At 42.1% G+C, this 17,128-nt stretch overlaps 1 protein-coding gene across 2 annotated transcripts in view; it reads right to left on the bottom strand.

Moving 5' to 3' along the window:
* The window catches only part of LOC121369714 (blood vessel epicardial substance-like), a 52,774-nt gene that overhangs the window by 24,600 nt on the left and 11,046 nt on the right, over window positions 1-17,128 (bottom strand). Inside the window, exon 1 of one of the 2 annotated variants that reach the window (XM_041494767.1) lies at window positions 3,340-3,763. The exons of the other annotated variant lie outside the window; for it this stretch is intronic. The gene's annotated coding sequence lies outside the window, so the exon portion shown is untranslated. Of the gene's footprint in view, window positions 1-3,339; window positions 3,764-17,128 lie in introns of those variants that run through there. 2 annotated transcript variants of the gene reach the window in all.

The following is a 17,128-nucleotide window of genomic DNA, read 5'->3' as shown; positions in this document are numbered from 1 at the left end:
CACCTTTCATCATTTATTATAATGTGACTGTGTGTGAAGGAGAGATAGCACCTTTCATCATTTATTATAATGTGACTGTGTGTGGAGATATAGCACCGTTCATCATTATTATAATGTGACTGTGTGTGGAGGAGAGATAGCACCTTTCATCATTTATTATAATGTGACTGTGTGTGGAGATATAGCACCGTTCATCATTTATTATAATGTGACTGGGTGTGGAGGAGAGATAGCACCTTTCATCATTTATTATAATGTGACTGGGTGTGGAGGAGAGATAGCACCTTTCATCATTTATTATAATGTGACTGGGTGTGGAGGAGAGATAGCACCTTTCATCATTTATTATAATGTGACTGGGTGTGGAGGAGAGATAGCACCTTTCATCATTTATTATAATGTGACTGTGTGTGGAGATATAGCACCGTTCATCATTTATTATAATGTGACTGTGTGTGGAGGAGAGATAGCACCTTTCATCATTTATTATAATGTGACTGGGTGTGGAGGAGAGATAGCACCTTTCATCATTTATTATAATGTGACTGTGTGTGGAGGAGAGATAGCACCTTTCATCATTTATTATAATGTGACTGGGTGTGGAGGAGAGATAGCACCTTTCATCATTTATTATAATGTGACTGGGTGTGGAGGAGAGATAGCACCTTTCATCATTTATTATAATGTGACTGGGTGTGGAGGAGAGATAGCATCATTTCATCCTTTCATCATTTATTATAATGTGACTGGGTGTGGAGGAGAGATAGCACCTTTCATCATTTATTATAATGTGTCTGAGTGTGGAGGAGAGATAGCACCTTTCATCATTTATTATAATGTGTCTGGGTGTGGAGGAGAGATAGCACCTTTCATCATTTATTATAATGTGACTGGGTGTGGAGGAGAGATAGCACATTTCATCATTTATTATAATGTGACTGGTGTGGAGGAGAGATAGCACCTTTCATCATTTATTATAATGTGACTGGGTGTGGAGGAGAGATAGCACCTTTCATCATTTATTATAATGTGACTGGGTGTGGAGGAGAGATAGCACCTTTCATCATTTATTATAATGTGACTGGTGTGGAGGAGAGAGAGATAGCACCTTTCATCATTTATTATAATTTGTAAATGACAAACCTACCAGGATATACTACACATACGCTCCCCTACCCTCCCCACTTCAAACAATAACAGAAGAAAAGAAAAAGAAATACTTTCCTATTATTCACCCGTTAATTTCTGGTAAAAGTGATTCCTCCAGGCAACCCCCCACCTGGAATCCGCGCCTGATTTTATACAGAACGAAACTAACTGGTTTGGTCTTATCATATTAAGGGTTAACTGATCAATTCATTTAATGGCGGTATTGATAAATCTGTCTGGTTAGTGTCATTCGAGAATGGGATGCGATTCCAAACTGATATCTCTGTGAGTGAAAACAAAAAATTAATAGATTTCTGTGATCTCGTGACACGTTTCTTTAATAGCCGTCCATCTTGTCCGATAACCGACAGATAAACACACGTGTGGGGACATGATGAATACTGCATGACGGGAATGATCGACGCGACCTAATAGAAGCGATCACCGTAAGAACGTAAAGATAACATATTGCTGTCCCGAGAAGAGAGATATTAATCATACTCAAAAAATGTACTCCCTATTCTGCAAAACATAGAAATGTGCTAAATTAAATATAAAATTGATTTTCTTTTACAAACCAAATTAAAATATTAATTGGCAAGAAGGCAAATAAATATTACAATAAATTAATCAAATACGTGACATCATAGGTCGGGTTTATTTGGTTAACCTACTTGTTTAGAAATGGTACAAACCCTCAAGTGAGACAGAATTGTCTACCCTGGAGCAGAGGCTAGCTAATTCAGGTCAACGAACAATAACAATTCGTTTTGTTTGCTTTGTTTTATATTTTATTTATAGCTTCATAAAAATAGCTAAAGGATAATTAAAAATATAAAATATTAACGAGTGTGTCCTATTGTTTCAGAGCAATTGTTCGTTTCTGTCCTTTGCAGACCACCTTTACTAACATAGAAACGAACGCATCATCTAGAAATGTAACGAACTCAAGTGATATTGCCAACTCAGTTGACATGTTTTACGATCGCTGACATCTACAAATGTAACAGATATTGCCAACTCAGTTGACATGGTTTACGAACGCTGACATCTATAAATGTAACAGATATTGCCAACTCAGTTGACATGGTTTACGAACGCTGACATCTACAAATGTAACAGATATTGCCAACTCAGTTGACATGTTTTACGATCGCTGACATCTACAAATGTAACAGATATTGCCAACTCAGTTGACATGGTTTACGAACGCTGACATCTATAAATGTAGCAGATATTGCCAACTCAGTTGACATGGTTTACGAACGCTGACATCTATAAATGTAGCAGATATTGCCAACTCAGTTGACATGGTTTACGAACGCTGACATCTACAAATGTAGCAGATATTGCCAACTCAGTTGACATGGTTTACGAACGCTGACATCTATAAATGTAGCAGATATTGCCAACTCAGTTGACATGGTTTACGAACGCTGACATCTATAAATGTAGCAGATATTGCCAACTCAGTTGACATGGTTTACGAACGCTGACATCTACAAATGTAGCAGATATTGCCAACTCAGTTGACATGGTTTACGAACGCTGACATCTATAAATGTAGCAGATATTGCCAACTCAGTTGACATGGTTTACGAACGCTGATATCTACAAATGTAGCAGATATTGCCAACTCAGTTGACATGGTTTACGAACGCTGACATCTACAAATGTAGCAGATATTGCCAACTCAGTTGACATGGTTTACGAACGCTGACATCTATAAATGTAACGAACTCAACTGATATTGTCAACTGATTTAATGAAGCATAAACGTCTCGACGCCATTTGTAGTAAAATGTACAACTAAATAGGCAAGAGCATCAACATGGAGAAAATTATATTTGTCAGGTAAACGAAATTGGATAAATGGTTCTAACGCTCAATTGGATGATCTTCTCTAACTAATAGTAAAAATATACTCGACACTGAAGTCTTTGAACATAACAAGCGAAACAACAATAACAATCACAAGAACATAGATGAGGAATGGAGAGAGAGAGAGAGAGAGAGAGAGAGAGAGAGAGAGAGAGAGAGAGAGAGAGAGAGAGAGAGAGAGTATGTGTGTGTGTGTGTGTGTGTGTGTGTCTGTGTGTGTGTGTCTGTGTGTGTGTTAGTGATAATAATCATCTATTCTAGTGTTACTAGTTTTACATGAAAGCAACAAAGCCCTTAATTAATATTTACCATTCAACTCTGAGTAACGGCAGCTGCCTTATGACACTTGAAACAGTACATTAAGATTTATCCTTGGCTTTGAGTACCAGTGCGTCCCTTCATAAGCCGAACAATCGAACACACAATCGTCTTTCACATGCGATTCACCAACATGCGTGTAATGACTTTGCTCTCTGCTCTTTGAACAATTCCACCTCCAAGCTATTAATTATTTCCCTTTCCCTACATTCACAGATACAAGGAAACGTGTCACCATAGCAACCAGTAAAAGAGGCCCCTGAACATTCTGTCACGTTGGAAGCTATTATAAGAGCCATTACCGAAATTCAACCTAAAGCCTCTGGGGGGACGGTGACAGAAACATATTAGTATGATCTATAACCGCGGAATTCCGTCGAGTGGTTTGCATAAACAGTACACTGCCGCCGTCGCGTCCTCTCCTAAACGTAATGCCACTGTAAGAAACAGCCGTGTTGGCTTCAGTCCTAGGGCGGGTTTAGGGTCGCTCTTGGGTCCCTCGTGTTCGCCCAGAGTGTAACAAACAGTCGTGTTGGCTTCAGTCGTAGGGCGGGTTTAGAGTCGCTCTTGGGTCCCTCGTGTTCGCCCAGAGTGTAAGAAACAGCCGTGTTGGCTTCAGTCCTAGGGCGGGTTTAGGGTCGATCTTGGGTACCTCGTGTTCGCCCAGAGTGTAACAAACAGCCGTGTTGGCTTCAGTCGTAGGGCGGGTTTAGGGTCGCTCTTGGGTCCCTCGTGTTCGCCCAGAGTGTAACAAACAGCCGTGTTGGCTTCAGTCGTAGGTCGGGTTTAGGGTCGCTCTTGGGTCCCTCGTGTTCGCCCAGAGGGTACCAAACAGCCGTGTTGGCTTCAGTCGTAGGGCGGGTTTAGGGTCGCTCTTGGGTCCCTCGTGTTCGCCCAGAGGGTAACAAACAGCCGTGTTGGCTTCAGTCGTAGGGCGGGTTTAGGGTCGCTCTTGGGTCCCTCGTGTTCGCCCAGAGTGTAACAAACAGCCGTGTTGGCTTCAGTCGTAGGGCGGGTTTAGGGTCGCTCTTGGGTCCCTCGTGTTCGCCCAGAGTGTAACAAACAGCCGTGTTGGCTTCAGTCGTAGGGCGGGTTTAGGGTCGCTCTTGGGTCCCTCGTGTCCGCCCAGAGTGTAACAAACACCCTTGTTGGCTTCAGTCGTAGGGCGGGTTTAGGGTCGCTCTTGGGTCCCTCGTGTTCGCCCAGAGCGTAACAAACAGCCGTGTTGGCTTCAGTCGTAGGGCAGGTTTAGGGTCGCTCTTGGGTCCCTCGCGTTCGCCCAGAGGGTAACAAACAGCCGTGTTGGCTTCAGTCGTAGGGCGGGTTTAGGGTCGCTCTTGGGTCCCTCGTGTTCGCCCAGAGTGTAACAAACAGCCGTGTTGGCTTCAGTCGTAGGGAGGGTTTAGGGTCGCTCTTGGGTCCCTCGTGTTCGACGTCGTGACCAGGCTTGGAGTTTACCGACTCGAGTTGACTTAAACTTGGCGCTATTTGACTCGACACTTGACTTGGAGTTTACAAACTTGACATTTGACCCTTAGACCTTAGAGGTTACTCACTCAAGAGGACTTGAATGGAGTTTACTGACGCAAACCTTGTTCTTGGTTTGTTTTGGGGTTGGGGGTTTTTCGGTTTTGTTTTCGTGTTTGTTTGGGTGAGGGAAGGTTTCGGGGGGTTTTATATAAAAACAAAAACAAATCAATTTTCAAACGAGCTATATTTCAATATTTTGTCTTTTTGATAATAATAGTGGTATTGCTCAAATTAAATCAAACACAAAGGTCAATCCAAGGTGTCTATTTTTAATGAATGCTGCACCCCACCCCACCCACTATAGCGTGTGCTATCACCGTATATTGTTCTGCACCCCACCCCACCCACTATAGAATGTGATATCACCGTATATTGTTCTGCACCCCACCCCACCCACTATAGCGTGTGCTATCACCATATATTGTTCTGCACCCCACCCCACCCACTATAACGTGTGCTACCCACCGTATATTGTTCTGCACCCCACCCCACCCACTATAGCGTGTGCTACCCACCGTATATTGTTCTGCACCCCACCCCACCCACTATAGCGTGTGCTATCCACCGTATATTGTTCTGCACCCCACCCCACCCACTATAGCGTGTGCTATCCACCGTGTATTGTTCTGCACCCCACCCCACCCCACCCACTATAGCGTGTGCTATCCACCGTATATTGTTCTGCACCCCATCCCACTCACTATAGCGTGTGCTATCCAGCATGTATTGTTCTGTACCCCACCTTGGATTGACACAAAGGTCAATCCAAGGTGTCTATTTTTAATGAATGCTTCACCCCATCCCACCCACTATAGCGTGTGCTATCACCATATATTGTTCTGCACCCCACCCCACCCACTATAGCGTGTGCTATCCACCATATATTGGTCTGCCCCCACCCCATCCACTACAGCGTGTGCTATCACCGTATATTGTTCTGCACCCCACCCCACCCCACCCACTATAGTGTGTGCTATCACCATATATTGGTCAGCACCTCACCCCATCCACTATAGCGTGTGCTATCATCGTATATTGTTCTGCACCCCACCCCACCCACTATAGCGTGTGCTATCACAATATATTGTTCTGCACCCCACCCCACCCACTATAGCATGTGATATCACCGTATATTGTTCTACACCCCACCCACCCACTATAGCGTGTGATATCACCATATATTATTCTGCACCCCGTTCCACCCACTATAGCGTGTGCTATCACCATATATTGTTCTGCACCCCACTCCACCCTACATACTATAGCGTGTGCTCTCCACCGGGTATTGTTCTGCACCCCACCCCAACCACTATAGCGTGTGCTATCCACCGTGTATTGTTCTGCACCCCACCCCACCCAATATAGCGTGTGCTACCCACCGTGTATTGTTCTGCACCCCACCCCACCCAATATAGCGTGTGCTACCCACCGTGTATTGTTCTGCATCCCACCCCACCCACTATAGCGTGTGCTATCCACCGTGTATTGTTCTGCACCCCACCCCACCCACTATACCGTGTGCTATCCACCGTGTATTGTTCTGCACCCCACCCCACCCACTATTCCGTGTGCTATCCACCGTGTATTGTTCTGCACCCCACCCCACTCACTATAGCGTATGCTATCCACCGTGTATTCTCCTGCACCCCAGCCCACCCACTATAGCGTGTGCTATCCACCGTGTATTGTTCTTCACCCCAACCCACCCACTATAGCGTGTGCTATCCAGCGTGTATTGTTCTGCACCCCACCCCACCCATTATAGCGTGTGCTATCCACCGTATATTGTTCTGCACCCCACCCCACCCACTATAGCGTGTGCTATCCACCGTATTGCTCTGCACCCCACCCCACCCACTATAGCGTGTGCTATCCATCGTATATTGTTCTTCACCCCACCCCACCCACTATAGCGTGTGCTATCCACCGTATATTGTTCTTAACCCCACCACACCCACTATAGCGTGTGCTATCCATCGTATATTGTTCTTCACCCACCCCACCCACCATAGCGTGTGCTATCCATCGTATATTGTTCTGCACCCACCCCACCCACCATAGCGTGTGCTATCCACCGTATATTGTTCTGCACCCCACCCCACCCAATATAGCGTGTGCTATCCACCGTATATTGTTCTACACCCCACCCCACATAGCGTGTGCTACCCACCGTATATTGTTCTGCACCCCACCCTACCCACTATAGCGTGTGCTATCCACAGTGTATTGTTCTGCACCCCACCCCACCCACTATAGCGTGTGCTATCCACCATATATTGTCCTGCACCCCACTGCACACACTATAGCGTGTGCTATCCTCCGTGTATTGTTCTGCATCCCACCCCACCCACTATAGCGTGTGCTATCCACCATATATTGTTCTGCACCCCACCCGACCCACTATAGCGTGTGCTATCCACCGTATATTGGTCAGCACCTCACCCCATCCACTATAGCGTGTGCTATCCACCATATATTGTTCTGCATCCCACCCCACCCACTATAGTGTGTGCTATCCATCGTATATTGTTCTGCACCCACCCCACCCACTATAGCGTGTGCTATCCATCGTATATTGTTCTGCATCCCACCCCACCCACTATAGTGTGTGCTATCCACCGTATATTGTTCTGCACCCACCCCACCCACTATAGCGTGTGCTATCCACCGTATATTGTTCTGCACCCCACCCACCCACTATAGCGTGTGCTATCTACCGTATATTGTTCTGCACCCCACCCCACCCCACCCACTATAGCGTGTGCTATCCACCGTATATTGTTCCTACGAGTCTTTCATGTCCATGATTTTAACGTTTTCATAACTTAGGAATTTGGTACACGTAAAAAAATTCATTATTACAAAGCCTACTGACTCGCTATTTATCTTTAATTTACTCACTCGAGACTTGACTTAGTATTTACAGAATCAAGACTTGAATTAAACTTAGAGTTCACAGATTCGAGAATCGATTTGAACTTGGAGTTCACGGAATCTAGACCTGATTTTATTATGCGCACCTTTCACCGCTCCCTTCCCCACCCCCTCCCCGTCTTGTTATCTAGTTACACCCTTCCCTAACGTATCCTGTATTGGTTGCTGTATGATTAAATCACGTTTCTCGAGGGATCGACACTGACTTTAAACTATTGCTGACCGACTGCAGAATTCTGATTAAGGTCTTCAGTATTTCAGGCTGGAGTCCCAGAGGAGCTATTTACAATCTTCAATCTAATGTTTGGGCCATTCAGAAAATTGTAAAAAAGCTTTTCAGTAACGTTAGTTTCGTGATGTCGCTCAGTGGAAGAGACCATGTAAGGATGAAGTGTTCCGAGTATAACATGTTCTGGCTGTAATGCGAATCAAATGTACCTGAAACACTGCGTAATGCGTACCGATGGTTGTCTGCCAATTCGAACATTAATTAGATGATTCAGATATGACAACTCAGCCACACCACGCGGTGAGCCGCTGTCGTCTGCGCCATCTCCACGAACCACAACCCATGAGTGTAGCTGCGCTAGAATCATACTTCCACATTTTAGTAAAACCGGAAGTCTGTTCACTGACTTCTATCCAGATAATCAATTGCTCGGTTACTTGAACCGTAGTTATGTAACCTATCCAAACACCTCCATCTTGCATTCAACTTTGTTACAAGGTTGTAACTTGACTGGTTCCCTTGTTTCTCTTCGCTTATGTTGTTTGTAATCTGTTCATCTGGTGTTTGTAGCATTGCACTCTGTTTATTTCCCTGAGGAAGTTTACAGGTTTTAAACGAAACGATGGGATTTTAAAGATAGTTTTAAAGACAAATTTAATTTATTTAACAACTTTTCATTTCACAAAGTGTGACACTTCACGAGATAACTGATATTTCGTTCGCTTTAAGTTAAAGTTGCGTGACTGAGACTCGAGCAGGACGACTGTTCTCGTCACAGAGTCTACTTGTAATGACCGACACGGATTCACTGAGCCGTTATACCGAAACCTCATCATAATGTATTCTTGATATTTATTCCTTGTGTAAAACTAGTCCCAGCCATATGCGTAGTAAACTGTTGATTTGAAGGTGGTGGGTGAACGAAACAGTCACCGCCGCTCGTTCACGTGATTCTGTCTAGAGCAGACCGATCGTTCGTCCATCTTAACTGGTGTTGGGAATCGATTGGAATTTCATCAGCGTCGATCATCGGATGTAATCGGTTTACACCAAACTGATCAATGTTCGAGTACACAAATGTCAGTAAAATTATATGAACATAAGAAAGGTTTTGATTTTTAGGACTATGCACCTATTGTCGTGTTGATCGGGAAAGACTACAAATTGCTGACTTTACCTTTAATATCTATTCAATATCTGGGGTATTTTTTACATGAACATCAAAACAAACTCTATAGATACAATCACAGTTAACTTTTCCCCCGACAATCGATTATGGAATTTTATAATCGATCATCATATCAGAAGATTCCAACCAATAAATGTTTGACTATAATCAATGAATATAACATCAATAATTTTCGCCACTAATGAATTTCAGAAAGTGGCTGGTATCTCCATCTTCTGCAATCAGACACCAGATATGTGGGTTGTGGTCCGTGGCATCTCCATCTTCTGCAGTCAGACACCAGATATGTGGGTTGTGGTCCGTGGTATCTCCATCTTCTGCATTCAGACACTAGATATGTCGGTTGCGGTCCATGGAGTGGAATCCGTTCAGGAATCAAATTCTAGACGCGACCGCCTGCTGCTAGCCACACCAGCACTCGCTCGTAAAATCCGCGTAGAAGGAAGCGGTACGCTGAGTTACGTGGTTCATTTATTTTTCACGGGAAGTGCAGCCAGTAATCACCTGTAACGAGATGATTCAATATTCATCCGCTGAACACTCGGCCAGGTGTCAGAGTGTACACGATTAAACACTTCGTGAAATTCCTTACTGGAGCCGAACACCTGGCGGAAATCAACGAACGAGTCCACCAGGTTAGTCTAGGTAAGACTAGGTTAGAGTTGTTCCAGCTCTTATTACACGGACGGGCGGATGTTATCAGGTTATTAACCCACCACCGATAGGGAAAAAACCCTACTTAAACAATGCAGGTAGTCACAGGGGACATAGTGAGACAGAGCTACCAGGCATAAACACCACAGTGTATTCCGCTCCTCCCCCTTGTCACACACCCTGGAACAACACCCTGGAACAACCCTGATGGACGGATGGACGAATAAATGAACAAAAATGAACGCATGAATGAGATCAGGAAGGATTGCTTTAAGAAACAAACGAATGACCGAATTCAAACACTAACCTTTCAGCGCACACTTTTAATCATAGCGTCATTACAAAACGTAGAGCCTGCTTCTGGGTAGCACTAAAGCAAATATCTAATAACCAATAAGTTCTGTGATTGTTGCTTGTAAAAAAAAAAAATGTTTCATCTATATGCAATTTTATTTCATCTAGTACCGCTGTCTCAAGTAGCCATGTGTTTGAAACATGTATGGGGTACCTGAAAATAAAAGTACTCTAATTTTGTGCGAAACTTGGGGTGTTGTAAAAACATCTGGTTATACCGAAAATGAGCCATGAAAGGCATACTGTCACAGATTTAAGGACCTTATTTCTCTTTTAATGAATAATAAATAAAAATTACATTAATTTTTACAGACCAAATCTAACTATTGCATCACTTTAACTACATCATGATGGAGTAAAATCTATGTCCACCCTCTCAGCAATGTTAGTTTTTGAATTATGGACCATGCCATAATTCAATTATTTTTACAAAATAACTTTAATAAGTGGAGTATGGTAGTTACGTAGATGGTTGAATAAAGTACGCTTAGGGGCAAATCAAATATATAAATTTTTAAGTAATACTTTGTTAGGCCATGAAACAGGTCAGTGGTCTGTGACAGTATGCCTTTAAAGGTACCATTTTCGTCAGTTAATACTTTGAGGTAGAGGTTGTAGTACTGATATTTATGGGTTATAGTTTGGTTGATATATTGCATATGGTGTTTTTAAACACAAATGTTAACATGGTCTCCTATGGGATTTTATGTGGTATAGTACAACCTGTGAACGCATCCTGGCTATCTTGCTTGTGTTCCCCGACAGCTTGGAGCGCGCCGTCTTTCTGTTTTCACCTGTCTGCCTGTTACTTAGCGTTATCAGCAGGAATGTGTGTCAGTAGTCTCAAACGATTCCCAGAGGCATTTACGGCGTAATATTAGGAGTACCGAGTGTCTGCAAGGGGCATTAACAGATATAAGTATATAGCAGGCCCCGTAAGCCCGTACATAAAGGTAACATTAAGACTGTTGGCGGCCCCCTCCATTCTCCCCCCCCCCCCCCAATTAGTCGCAGTGCCACCCCGCCCCCTGCAGCTATCATTCCTACGGGTATGTATAGCTATGATATATGCTATTCAGATACGTGTGTTATAAACTATGCGGGAGTGGGTGGGCTGTAGACTGGCGAGCTACGTGTCTAGAGGATTCGGGTCATGCACCTCTGATGGTTTGTATCTAAGAAACAACAGTATTGGTCTTGGGTGGTCGGGCCACCATATTTTAGAACCCTGCTACAATCCATTGCATCCTCGACGAGCGCTCTATTGCTAGGCTACACTGATCCCGTGAACAGTGTAAATGAAGAAGCTAGAAAAGGAACGTGGTAAGTCTACGTCTGTGTCCAGTCAGTGGTGTTCAAAATAGAACGTGGAAAGTCTACATCTGTGTCCAGTCTGTGGTGTTCAAAATAGAACGTGGAAAGTCTACATCTGTTTCCAGTCGGTGGTGTTCAAAATAGAACGTGGAAAGTTTACGTCTGTTTCTAGTCTGTGGTGTTCAAAATAGAACGTGGAAAGTCTACATCTGTGTCCAGTCTGTGATGTTCAAAATAGAACGTGGAAAGTCTAAGTATGTTTCCAGTCAGTGGTGTTCAAAATAGAACGTGGAAAGTCTACATCTGTTTCCAGTCTGTGGTGTTCAAAATAGAACGTGGAAAGTCTACATCTGTGTCCAGTCTGTGATGTTCAAAATAGAACGTGGAAAGTCTAAGTATGTTTCCAGTCAGTGGTGTTCAAAATAGAACGTGGAAAGTCTACATCTGTGTCCAGTCTGTGGTGTTCAAAATAGAACGTGGAAAGTCTATGTCTGTGTCCAGTCTGTGGTGTTCAAAATAGAACGTGGAAAGTCTACGTCTGTTTCCAGTCTGTGGTGTTCAAAATAGAACGTGGAAAGTCTACGTCTGTTTCCAGTCTGTGGTGTTCAAAATAGAACGTGGAAAGTCTACATCTGTCCAGTGTGATGTTCAAAATAGAACGTGGAGTCTGTGGTCAGTTGTTCAAAATAGAACGTGGAAAGTCTACATCTGTGTCCAGTCTGTGATGTTCAAAACAGAACGTAGAAAGTCTACGTCTGTGTCTAGTCTGTGGTGTTCAAAATAGAACGTGGAAAGCCTACGTCTGTGTCCAGTCTGTGGTGTTCAAAATAGAACGTGGAAAGTCTACGTCTGTGTCCAGTCTGTGATGTTCAAAATAGAACGTGGAAAGTTTACGTCTGTATCCAGTCTGTGGTGTTCAAAATAGAACGTGGAAAGTCTACATTTGTTTCCAGTCTGTGATGTTCAAAATAGAACGTGGAAAGTCTAAGTATGTTTCCAGTTGGTGGTGTTCAAAATAGAACGTGGAAAGTCTACGTCTGTTTCCAGTCAGTGGTGTGCAAAATAGAACGTGGAAAGTCTACGTCTGTGTTCAGTCTGTGATGTTCAAAATAGAACGTGGAAAGTCTAAGTATGTTTCCAGTCTGTGGTGTTCAAAATAGAACGTGGAAAGTCTACGTCTGTTTCCAGTCTGTGGTGTTCAAAATAGAACGTGGAAAGTCTACATCTGTGTCCAGTCTGTGGTGTTCAAAATAGAACGTGGAAAGTCTACGTCTGTTTCCAGTTTGTGGTGTTCAAAATAGAACGTGGAAAGTCTACGTCTGTTTCCAGTTTGTGGTGTTCAAAATAGAACGTGGAAAGTGTTTCCGCTCTATCGTGTTCGAAATAGGCAATGAGCAGAGTCTGACATCTCGACAATTTCATTAAGATTATTATATTGCGAATGTGGAAGCTGTTTCTATTGTGAAACTTCACTTCTGTATTCAATAAATAGACCCAATAACCCGATGTCTGCTCTACAATTGTAGACAAACGTCTCACCGACTCACAGTTTACCAACTCTCTACTCACGTTCGCTGACATAATGAACAGTAAGTAAATAGATATTGAGATTTCAATGTTTTCCCAGTTAAAGGGCCTACGACAAGTCAAGGAATGTTTGTATAACGACACCTCAGCACCAACCCATGGTTATTATAGACAACTCCTATTCCTAAAAGCAACAAGGAATCTTGTATATGGTCGTTCCATGAACACTGCAAACAAGTATTCTGTTGTTGTTTAACTTGTCTCTTAGTCTGTTTGCAAGGGTACTAAATCTTGCAGTTCGGTACCCACAATTGTTCTTTGTGGGGGGAGGGGGGTGTATATTTGGAAGGTACTCACTGCGGATCCGAGGAGTGCAAACTTGAAATATTCAAGATGGCTGCCAAAACACAGAACTTGTATACTGTCACATATAAAGAAACTGTTGGTGGCTATAACAATAGTATGTGGGTCAAGGAATTCATTCTTGCTAAATGAGATTTTGCATAATAATTTGAATCTAAGAAGGCTCTGAGAATGGCTGCCAGGAGTAAAAAGTGGCCCCTCTCTCTATGTGTAGTATCCGCGGAATGGTCGGTTCCATACGATTTATTGGAACAAGACGTGACGAGACTACAGTGTGGTCCTACTGAACGCTCGGTTTGTCGACACTTTATGTTTTAGCCAAAGATTCCTCAAGAAAGAAATCTGTTGACGCTGAGTGCTATCACTCGACTTGTCTCGAGTTAATCATGTAAACTATTACGTGTCAGGTCGAGTTAGTTGAATTTATTGATGCCAAACTAATGTAAACTATTGTGTGTCAGGTCGAGTCAGTTGAATTTATTGATGACAAACTAATGTAAACTATTGTGTGTCAGGTCGAGTCAGTTGAATTTATTGATGACAAACTAATGTAAACTATTGTGTGTCAGGTCGAGTCAGTTGAATTTATTGATGACAAACTAATGTAAACTATTGTGTGTCAGGTCGAGTCAGTTGAATTTATTGATGCCAAACTAATGTAAACTATTGTGTGTCAGGTCGAGTCAGTTGAATTTATTGATGCCAAACTAATGAAACTATTGTGTGCCAGGTGGAGTCAGTTGAATTTATTGATGACAAACTAATGTAAACTATTGTGTGTCAGGTCGAGTCAGTTGAATTTATTGATGACAAACTAATGTAAACTATTGTGTGTCAGGTCGAGTCAGTTGAATTTATTGATGCCAAACTAATGTAAACTATTGTGTGTCAGGTCGAGTCAGTTGAATTTATTCATGATAAACTAATGAAACTATTGTGTGCCAGGTGGAGTCAGTTGAATTTATTGATGACAAACTAATGTAAACTATTGTGTGTCAGTTCGAGTCAGTTGAATATTACGTGAGAGGTCGAGTCAGTTGAATTTATTGATGACAAACTAATGTAAACTATTACGTGAGAGGTCGAGTCAGTTGAATTTATTGATGACAAACTAATGTAAACTATTACGTGTGAGGTCGAGTCAGTTGAATTTATTGATGACAAACTAATGTAAACTATTGTGTGTCAGGCCGATTGAGTTGAATTTATTGATGACAAACTAATGTAAATTATTACGTGTGAGGTCGAGTCAGTTGAATTTATTGATGACAAACTAATGTAAACTATTGTGCGTCAGGTGGAGTCAGTTGTATTTACTCATGACAAACTAATGTAAACTATTACGTGTGAGGTCGAGTCAGTTGAATTGATTGATGCCAAACTAATGTAAACTATTGTGTGTCAGGTCGAGTCAGTTGAATTTATTCATGACAAACTAATGAAACTATTGTGTGCCAGGTGGAGTCAGTTGAATTTATTGATGACAAACTAATGTAAACTATTGTGTGTCAGGTCGAGTCAGTTGAATTTATTGATGACAAACTAATGAAACTATTGTGTGCCAGGTGGAGTCAGTTGAATTTATTCATGATAAACTAATGTAAACTATTGTGTGTCAGGTCGAGTCAGTTGAATTTATTGATGACAAACTAATGAAACTATTGTGTGCCAGGTGGAGTCAGTTGAATTTATTGATGACAAACTAATGTAAACTATTGTGTGTCATGTGGAGTCAGTTGAATTTATTGATGACAAACTTATGTAAACTATTGTGTGTCATGTGGAGTCAGTTGAATTTATTGATGACAAACTAATGTAAACTATTACGTGAGAGGTCGAGTCAGTTGAATTTATTGATGACAAACTAATGTAAACTATTACGTGTGAGGTCGAGTCAGTTGAATTTATTGATGATAAAGTAATGTACAATTAGCGGAATCTGGCACACATACACGGGACGTGCGTTAAAGCGCTTGTCTGGTCGATCTAGGATCGATACCCGTCTTGGGCCCATTGGGTATGTCACGCATTTTTACATGAATTACAACTAATATTGTGGGTAGAATAATGAAAACACATTGTGAAAACTGTTCAGGCCAGCTCATTTCGCCCCAATTTTTGTGTTGTTGTCCCTCTCTATCCCTCTCTTGACGGTGTTAAAATAACCATATGTCAGACAACAAAGAATTCAACTGTATAATATTCTGACGTGTCGCTAAGCAACCAGTCCATTCATTTCGACCATATATCGAAATTACCACTTATTTGACACATTTTATGAGTGATGACGTTTCCATGGCCACTCGATTCTGATTGACTATAATGATTAATGAAGGCTGTCACACACGAAATAACTCATAACATCATGAGCCAACAGTGCCGGTGTGTTTTGGCTGTCTGTGTTTCCGGTGCCATGTTGATAATAATTTCCTCGCGTCATGTGGCTTGGCGAGTCTGTCACGGATGAACGATGGACGTCGCGTTAATGAAATCGTCTTGGTGATCGTGTCAGTCAGACAAGCTGCCCACTCGCCCAGCCATTGTTATGTCAACGTTTACTAATACAAAATACTAACACAGTTATAGGTTTAATAAACTCACAATCTCACCACCCCATGTTATGACAGCGCTTACTATACAAAATACTAACACAGTTATAGGTTTAATAAACTCACAATCTCACCACACCATTGTTATAACAGCGCTTACTAATACAAAATACTAACACAGTTATAGCTTTAATAAACTCACAATCTCACCTCCCCATTTTTATGACAGCGCTTACTAATACAAAATACTAACACAGCTATAGCTTTAATAAAGTCACAATAAACTCACAATCTCACCACACCATTGTTATGTTAGCGCTTACTAATACAAAATACAAACTAGTTATAGTTTTAATAAACTCACAATCTCACTAATGTAATATCATTTACCAATACAAAATACAAACACACCTACAAACTTAATAAATGCATGTCTTAGCTATCAGCAGTTATCGTCAGTTGCCCTCAGGAACTACAAAAACGCAAACTGGGATCTCTTAAAAAAAGCTGACTGACTCTATCACCAGGAAAATCTATATTTCAAAGCAGAGTGTTGACAAAAACGCCTGCAGCTTCACAACTGCCATCATCGATGCAACAAAGCAAACAATACCAAGGGGAAGAAGACGAAACTACAAACCATTCTGGAACTCCACTCTCGACAAACTGCACAAAGAGCATTTATCGACAAAAAGATAAAACAAACTCGGACAAGCTGGCAGGAGAAAACCTTGAATCTTAAAAAGGACACAACAAAACTTTGGCAACTCACAAAAATGCTGAATGAAGACAACACACAGAGAACCAAAACAACTCTCAAAACAGAGAAAGGCGCTGTCACAGGGAAAGCAGCGGCAAATATATTTGCCAAAGTCTACCGATTTGAAAGTGAAATCAAACTCCCATCAGGTAGACTAGGGAAAGTCAGAAAAAAAAGATCAGAGAATTGAAGAAAGCTCCAGACCCAGAGATTAGCTCCTGCATGACAAAATGTTCAAGATGCACTGAGGTAGCTCAAACAGAAGAAGGTACTAGGCCCTGACGGAATCACAAATGAAATGCTAAAACACTTCGGCCCTGCAGCAAAGCAAACTCTCTTGCATATTTTTTATCAAAGCTGGCATACAGAGAAGGTCC

Source organism: Gigantopelta aegis, chromosome 4 (genome assembly GCF_016097555.1).
Source record: "Gigantopelta aegis isolate Gae_Host chromosome 4, Gae_host_genome, whole genome shotgun sequence".
In the NCBI taxonomy this organism is placed as follows: Eukaryota; Metazoa; Mollusca; class Gastropoda; order Neomphalida; family Peltospiridae; genus Gigantopelta; species Gigantopelta aegis.
The sequence above is the reverse complement of the archived record's forward strand: the minus strand, read 5'-3'. Positions and strand labels throughout refer to the sequence as shown.